Consider the following 9,192-nt stretch of genomic DNA (forward strand, 5'->3'; position numbering starts at 1 on the left):
AGGATTTTTGAAAAATAAGTTTAAGGTATCGTGAGGCCCACTCGGCATATCTTCGGAGAAGCTGGGTTGGTATGTTGTCTGGTCCATTGGCCTTTTTAACATCCAAATTGAGGAGCTGCTGAAATACGCCCTCCTGCGAAATTATGACGTCATTCATTGGGCTAGGCAGCAAGCGTTCTGAACTAAGGTCTATGTCATCTTTGGTTGCGGTGAATACGGACTGGAAAAAGTGATTAAAATGATCTACTATGTGCTCCTTTTTTATCAGTACCTGATTTTCGTGCTTAATCTCCTGTATTCTCTCCTTCCTGTCACAAAAGTATCGCCAGAACTTTTGTGGTGACGTTTTGAGGAAGCGGCTAAGCGTTTCATCGAAAAACTTTTTTTTAGCTTCTTTCAACGCCTGCTTCAGCTCAACACGAAGTCGCAAAACATGAATACGTTTATTTTTCTTTTTACGTAGTCTTTTTATTTTACGTTTCATATGAATTATGTCCCTGGTGATTCAGGGGCTTCGGTGCTTCGTCTTTTTAACACGAGTTGGGATATACCTGTCAACGCAGTGTTGTATAATTTTCTTAAATTGCTGCCACAGCTCTTCTGCTGTTTTGGAATCATAGTCAATTTCAAAATCATCAAAGGCAGATTCCAGGTAGTCAAGAATGGAGGTATCGTCCGCACGCTCATAATCCTTAAGGCGCACAGGGATATAAGGCTTTGAACACTCGCTGATTCTAAGCGGTAAGGAAACAATAATCATCTTGTGGTCGGAGACACCATCTTTAACGTTAACGGTATGTTCTTTTATATTATTTGACAGGAACACCAAGTCCAACAATGACTGCGAATCGGGCGTTATTCTTGTATCCTCTTGCACAATTTGTTTTAGGTTATACACGAACATAATTTCTAATAGTTTCTCTCCGTTAGACGAATCAGGGCCAACAGAACAGAGGCGTTGCCAATTTATATGTGGTAGGTTAATATCGCCAGTCATTATTAGTCTCGTGTTCTTTTTCACATTCGCACATAAAAAAGTGTTTACTTCATCAAAGAACTCGGGTGAAGCAGAGGGCGCGCGGTACACAGCTCCAATCATGTAAGCAACGTTGTAAAACTTTATCTTGCACCAAACTGTTTCAGCAACATTACAATCCATCACTACTGCAGATAAACAGTTCACTATGATACAAACGCCCCCACCACGTGTGTCCCGGTCTTTTCTAAACATTATATAGTCCGGAGGAACAATGCAGTCAGAAGAAATATTGTTATTCAACCAGGTTTCTGTTATTATTACAACATGCGGACTTTGTGAAAGCAGCAAGTATTCTAACTCTGTAGTCTTATTTACAATGCTACGCGCATTCAGACTTAAAAGGCGTAGCTATATCTGCGATGACGTGTCCGACGTCGCACTCTTGATTGAGTAATCAAGGTCATCTGGGCTGCCTGGCTCATCTGACTGGTGCTGTTTGAAATTATCAGCCTTATCTCCGAGGCCTGTAGACAGCAGACAGCGTTCGTTTCGGCTGTGATCCCAGATATAGGTTTGGTTGTTTACGCGAAGTTTATCATTGATAAGGAAGACCTTTGCCTTCTTAGCCCGGTCTGCTGCCGCACTGTTCCATAGTTTTCGGCGTACTTCTACAGTTTCTTTGGCATAGTCAGGGCCAATACGCCAAGAAGCCCCTTTCAGCTTTGTGCCTTTCTTCAGGGGACTCTCCTTTTCTCTGGAATCGTAGAATTCAAGAATAATTGGCCTACATTTCTGTGGTTGGGCTTTACCAAGGCGATGAATTCGCTCCACTGTGTCAACCTGCACGGCCATAGTTTTCCAAAATATATTCTATACAACAAGTTCCTTCAGTTTTGATTCTGTTTCCGTTTCAGTGTCTGTCTCAGTTTCAGTGACTTCAAATATTAGTGAATTGTTACGTCGGCTTCGGTTCTCATAATCGAAAAGCTTTGCAGCCTGCTGTTGGACTATTTCCTCCAACTTACAAATCCTGTTATTCACCGCTTCAAATGCATCAAGAAGGCCCTGTAAGTTGTCGGTTTTTGCGCTTACTGCAGCAATTTCACTTTTGATGTCATCCATCTTGCACGCGAACGCAGCTTGGTTCTCAAGAATTTCTTCCAGCTTCTCAGTTACTTTTGGCCCGGGATTCTGTTCAACGTCACCCGACATAAGCAATAAAAGAAGCATTGACCAGCAGTCGTACAAAATTTCACAACACTTGCGAAGGCACGGCAAGACTATCAAGAAGCGATTGTCACTAGAATAAGCAATAGTATTGCTCGGAACACTTGCCTGCAAAAGCAGTAGCGGAGGCTTAGACATGTTGCTTGACAGCGAAGTGCCGTACCCTCTGAAGCAGTGGTCGCTGCGGTGCTCCTTATGTACATTGTCGAGTGATGACGTCACAGATGGCGTACGGTAATCGAAGATCAGGCTTTCCACAGTATCATTGTCACGAGGCACTCGGAAGAAGGCCAGTCGTTGATCGTTGTTGGTTGTTGTAGCAGTGAAAATCCACGGCAGAATCTGCAAAAGCAGTAGCGGAGGCTTAGACATGTTGCTTGACAGCCAAGTGCCGTACCCTCTCTTTATTGTTTATGGGGATTAACGTCCCGAAGCGATGTGTGGCAGTTTGTTGCCCTTTGGGTCTTTTCTTGATCGCTCTTATCCGGTTATTAAATCATTCTCGCAGTTTGTTTATTTCATGACCCTCATTTCAAACTTAGCCATTTCATGAAATTTTGCTGAGCACCCCTCTCTAACAGGCTTCATGCAGAAAGTTTGTGCATGTGTGGAGTGTTTGACAGCTCGAATTTCTAGCGAGTACTTATATTCTTTTTCCAGTAATACTCTATACAGCCATTTGATGACGATGCTCTTTCTGCCCCTATTGTATTTTTCTGTGTGCTTAGTGGTCAAGGATCATGATGTGTTGAGGTGAGTCTCCAAATTGCCAATTCCTTGTTGCGCCGAGACGTTTTTCTGTAAATCACACACCGAAGCTCTGCCTGTTACCGCGAGGTTCGACACGAAAAAACATTCTTGTACGTTCTCTTCATTTCATTCTTTGTAATGCACCCCGAACCATTGAAACCTGTTTTATGTACTGGAAGGGTTGGAGTTTTTCTCTTTTTTTCTGAGAGGGTAAACGGTATAGGTAAACGGAATAAGCGTTGCGTTGCGCATCCCATTTACACCATTTTATCATCTGTTTCATTGTGCGGAAGGAATCGAGACACAGCGGACCATAAAGAGCCAGATATAGCAAGCCCGCACACAGCCGCGCTTTCAACACAATTAGATTACATTGAGAGGAGAGGTAAAAGGGCTTTACTGGTTTTGCATTCGTACTATGAGTCGCTACTGCATAAATAGAATAGCTGCAAAGGACGTGGAGTTCTTGGAGTGAAAGGCAGTACGAGGGGAAAGAGAAACTCTTGAAGTAGGTGTAGGCAGAGGAGGCAACGTCAGTGGAATAATCGCATGCCGTCTCGTGGCAAAGTGTGCAAATATTCGGTCCGCTACTGCAGCATCATCTCACTACATGGCCAGCGACACGAGAGGCCCAGAAGCTGGAGTGATTGTCCTGGTGCCCTCGGGTCTTTTGCGTCTGGCCGTGAACGTTCAACAGGCATGAAAGCCGTGGGTTTTGAACTCTTGGACTCAAACATACAGCGTTGAGTTCTCTAGCATGGGCCAAATGGCCACGTTTGAGGCATGGCAGCGTCAATGTGTATTTTGGGACCGGATCTCAGCGACTTCTGACGTATTCAGTGGAGGGAGGGGGGAGGGGGCGTAAGTTATTTGCTCCTAAATGAAGAACTGCCGTATGGGAGTCAGTGATGGTGTAGGCGCCGGTGGGCCTGTAGCCAAGCAAAGATGGCGGGCGACCTCCTCTATTGCGAACTGCTTTAGTCGGGAGGAGGAGCTGTCGATCGAGAGCACAATGCCTTGCAAGACACATATGAGAGACAGTATCTTCCGATTTATCTTGGCGCGCCCATATTGGCAACCGCATTTCAGCATCGAGTAAAACAGTTTTCGGTGATTGTCAGTTGTTCATCAGGTGTGCTTGAACAGGCTGCACATTTGTGAGTTTTATTGTAGCGATAGCTACATTACGGTAGCATTTCGAGCCTCCAGCGTGGCGGCGCTGCAACCCTGTAGCGGCGCTGCCGCCCTGTGGCTGCGCTGCAACCCTCTGGCGGCTCTGTCGCCCTGTGGCTGCGCTGCAACCCTGTAGCGGCGCTGCAACCCTGTAGCAGCACTGCGGCCCTGTGTCTGCGCTGCAACCCTGTGGCGGCGCTGCAACCCTGTAGCGGCGCTGCCATCCTGTGGCGGCGCTGCCATCCTGTGGCTGCGCTGCCGCCCTGTGGCTGCGCTACCGCCCTGTGGCTGCGCTACCGCCCTGTGGCTGCGCTGCCACCCTCTGGCTGTTCCGCCATGCCATGGCTGCACCGCCACGCTGTCACATGGTCGGTGACGTGGTGCGGAACAGCTGCCGGCTGATAACTTGGTTCGTCACGTGGTTGGTCACGTGACCAAGTTCCACTCGGCCAGCTGTAGCTATCGCATCCCTCCAGGTTTAACCAAAGCTAAACCACCGCCGATTTTTTTTCTTCTGGTGCTTCGAATAAAGGGGAAGCAAATGATGCCTGTGAATGTCGGCATTCCTCATTCTGTTCTGTAGCTGTTACCTTTATGTTGTTTTTTTTTTCATTTTAATAAACTCATTGGGAACGCATGGACGAAACTTTCTTAGTTAAAGGAGCACCGCCACGCCGCCGCACAGCACAACCAAAGCTTATCTTACAAAAAATTTCAGAGCAGCAGCAAATGAGAGCTCGACCTTTCTTGTGCAAGTCTAGAGAGATAACCATGTTCGCGAAATTAAAAAAAAAATGCGACATCTGTTTTCTGTCATTGCCATAGTTTCTGTCATAGTTTGTTTGAATATATTCTTGACCATGTTGAGAGAAACTTCCCGAGTTGAAGCACTTTCATGCGAGATATGCGAAAATAGATGAGGAGGAACCACAACTCGCTATGTTTTAAACGGTACACTAAGAATTATTTTTGTAGGAGCGGGGGGTTAAAAAACATATACGAGCAGTTCTTAACATAAATTTTCATGCAAAGACAGGTTTTCATTTTACGGGTTTAAATTCAATGACTAGCGGATGTATTGCGTTTAGTGAGTGCACACTGGAGTGTATTGCGAACATTTTGCTTCCCAGCACCATTATTGTTTCGTTGCTTCAAGGTATGACTCACTATATTGTTCCTTCTATCTGGCCCCTACTGCGCGTCGGCAGACATACACTAGTTTCGAAGACTCATCCATTACTTGCAACGGGGTTTCCTGTCGTTGTGGCTCCGAACAAAACTGCGCAGCCTTATTGTATTTCATGAACACCAGTGAGCAACTTGACTCTCGATATCTGCAACAATAGTAGCCTCTTTGGCATGTGACGTCAGCGCAGCACTATAAATTGAGCAACTTTACTCTCGATATCTGCAACAATAGGAGCCCCTTTTGCATGTGACGTCAGCGCAGCACTATAAATTGACTAGAGTGGGTAGTGGTCATAAACCATCCTCAGTCCAGGCCTTCTTGAAAAATTGCAAGATGACTTCAGCTAAGCGTCTGTCTTACTCCGTATATGTTGTCGCTCTGCTTGCGATGTAAGTATGGAGGAGACATTTAAGAAAAATATCAATTGCTTCTTTGATCAATGTCGTCTAACGCTGTCTCTCATTTTAGAATAAGCAATCTTTGCGTTGCCCAAATTATCGGATGAACTTCAAAGCATAATTTGCCCTCTGAATTTACTTTTTCTTTTGTACTGTTCATTGTTGCTCCTATAAATTAACTTCATGTAATAATATAGCTTTCAATTAGGGAAATGCTACGTGGTGTTTTTACTGTGCTTATAAAGCCTAAATTGAAATTCACACATTTTTACTTTTTTGTTTGCATCCCACCGTTGTAACAGGTGACGCATTGTACAGAGAGCACATTTCTTTGTGAACACTGTTGTCATTTTGAGTGTTCTCCTCATCATCACGATGTTAAAATAAAGATTAATTGAATTAAAACAAAACAATATTAATTTAGTTCAAATATACATCTTCGCAAGATCTGAATCGGATAATCAGTCATGCTATTATTCACAACAATTTAATGCATTTATAGGATTGCAATATGCTCACAAGTAGCACAAGGTTATGGAAATGACGTCATTGGGTTGTGTCCTGAATCAGGAGTGGTGAGTTTCTCTTTTATTTTTGTTTTGCCTTCATTACGCGATATTCTACCATATCCCTTACAATAACCATGCTAGAGTTCAAGTGGCAGTTTCGATTCAACTATGAAATTACCCGGATATATGAAAGTTTGAACATTACACATTTCATCGGGCATCTGCAGGTTTCTCTACCACAAAATTCAGTAGGCTCCTTTGCACTGTTCCTGGTGATTTTTAACTTAAGTTACAGCATACCCTCACCTGGGTCATCGATACTGCGCGGTCGCAAGAGTCACTAGCACGCTGATGGTTTGTGGCACCGGCGGGAAGAACCAAATACGCCCGCATGAGAAGAAGCAAATCTAAGAGGTCGTATAATTTGTAAGAACGTGAGATGGTCTTTATTAACCTCCAGAAACCATTTATCGCCCTAAACAACGGTCGCGTTTGGTGCCATACGACTCGGCACCATTTTTGCCAGCACTAGTTCTTGAAGCAGAAAGCTGGGCTAGTTGGTGCTCAGATAGAGAGGACGTAGTGGTAGCGCTGAATAACTCGGACGAAGGGAAAGGAGACAACACAGACGCTAGTGTTGTCTTCAACACACTACAAATTACACTTGAGTCTTGTCTGCTTCGTCCGTGTTATTTAGCGCTACTAGAATGTGCTCTCTATTTTAGCTCTTTAGGTCAATTATTCTGATTTGATGGTAAACATCATCTAGCAATATATATTGCCAACAACGACAAAACCCCGCCACACTCTTTAATAAGCTTCGGTATTTTTGCATTCGCTATATGGCTCAGCAAACGTTTGTATAATTTATCAAATGGAAGCCCAGCTGCTGTGAGCCCCAAGACAGACGTGCGATGTAGTCGGCTGGAACCACTTGCGGCGGCAGTGGCAGCTCAGGTTGCTTCCGCCGGCCGCCCGATCCGCCCGCAGAAGACAAGTCATTTTCACCCTCCCACGACCGATGCAGGAACTCGCACAACATCTTGAGACACCTACGTCAAAAGAACACTCAAAATACAGAATCCGTCAAGGATGCCGAACACATAAGTGTCCAATTAGCGCCCACAAGACTGTTATCATTGGAGTAAGAAAAGTACTCCCATTCCCCTTGTTTTTTTTCTCCAGGAGAAACGTAATTGTTGCCAAGGGTAATGGTGGTAGTGCGCCAGCAGGATTACTCTTACATTGCTCTCCCGGCAATTGCTCCTCCCGACTCATTTGAAAGAACGAGTCTCTACCACTGTCCATAAGGCTGTTGTCTCCACGCCAATGTGAATGCAAGAGATCTTCAATAGAAAAGTCTGAAATTTCTTGTGGAAACAATGAGAAAAGAAAAACGCAGAAGGAATGCAAAATGAAAAATGAAAAATATCATTGCTAAGAATACAGTTCGACACTAATTAGCTGTGATTGTAAATGCTCGGTAAACTGAAGAATTGTGACTTAGAGAGACCATGGTGTCTAGAAGAAGTAATAAATTATAATTTCATTAAAGACAGCAATCTGTGACAGAAATGACAATGTTCAAACGTCTCATAAAAGGATCAGGGGACTGAAAATAATCAAGACTTCGTAGGTATTATATATGTTGCAATCAATTCTTTTGTGGTGCAATGTTCACGCTGTCGTGCACTGACAGACAGACAACAAATCGTTTCTGCTTCCTTGGTTAGGCTGCCGATAGTAGCTTATTTGTTCCTTGCTTTTGCAGGTGCCTAGTTAATTTTTAGCCAAGGAATATCACTGAATTGCGATAATTAGGCAAGAAACAGAAATACTGGCACTTTCCAGTATTTGTTGGCTCATCTGAGACGCAAGAAGTGTTGAAAGCTACTTTAGGCAAAGCCTCAGAAAGGCCATGAAAAATGGATGCATGGCAACATGGCCTACGCCTGTTTCCCTTGACTACATATCCGGCGTCAAGCAACTATTACTTTTTTGCGGCATCTACAAAGAAACGGGTGATGATGACTATTCGCTCGAACTAACAGCATAGCCTTGCAAGCTAGCATGTCAAGTGCGATCCTCGTTTGTAAATATTTTATGATGCGAACTAAGAAAGGCGCGTTTGCTATGAACCATGCGTTGTGCACGCTGCGCATAGGTGGAAATTATTGTCACAAAAACGCATCTTGGAGGATGGTCGTTTTCTTGAAATCTAACATTGCTTTTTCTCAACAGTGCTTCATAAGATCGGATGGCCGGCAAGCTGGTTGTTCTGGAGACTGCCGCTGCATCAGTGACCGATACAACGAAGGAATCTACGATGGTTGGGGCCACTGTTACCGGTACATCTAGAATCTTCACTATTTGAAGCTCGCCGGTCAAATAAAAAAATGTGCCGTGTTTAGCACGAAAACTTGGTATGGAGGGCTCCTACAAAATTGCTGACATTATGTAGCCTCCCTGCTGTATATATTCTGTCCATCGAGAAATCGTACAGGCTGCTCTGTACACTATCTATAGAGCTATGATCATGCACACTTAGTTGACCATTGAATTTACACAATATATAGGTACAAGTACACTTAAAGTATGAAAGTAAAGTCTATAAGAGACCCTAGATTTATGACCATACATTTTCTGCAAATTTATCGATACACTGCCTCTAAGATAACACCTAATGAAGGTTTTTCTTGTAAAGTTGTGTCTGTATACCTTGCTGTGCGTGATATGGCTGATGTTTCAGTCTTAAATTAATATTGGACTAGAGCATACTTGCTGTCTTCACTCCAAGATTAACACAATCATTTTTTACACGCGAGATCGGTTGTGGCGTGTGAATTGCTGTGTTTATTAAGAATGGTCATCTGAATATAAATTTCACAAGTGCTCAGTCATTAACCATTCGTACTGACGCACAATGTTTGTCATTGCTCGCTATCTATAGACCTCCAAACCAAAGCG

At 43.9% G+C, this 9,192-nt stretch overlaps 1 long non-coding RNA gene across 1 annotated transcript; it reads left to right on the plus strand.

The window, feature by feature from the left end:
* Positions 1-5,543: 5,543 nt before the first annotated feature.
* On the plus strand, positions 5,544-8,644 carry LOC144134736 (uncharacterized). The gene is made up of 3 exons (XR_013315229.1): positions 5,544-5,707; positions 6,219-6,291; positions 8,467-8,644. It is a non-coding gene; the product is annotated as an uncharacterized LOC144134736 (long non-coding RNA).
* The last annotated feature ends 548 nt before the right edge of the window (positions 8,645-9,192 follow it).

The sequence above is a fragment of the Amblyomma americanum genome, chromosome 5, assembly GCF_052857255.1.
Source record: "Amblyomma americanum isolate KBUSLIRL-KWMA chromosome 5, ASM5285725v1, whole genome shotgun sequence".
NCBI lineage: Eukaryota > Metazoa > Arthropoda > Arachnida > Ixodida > Ixodidae > Amblyomma > Amblyomma americanum.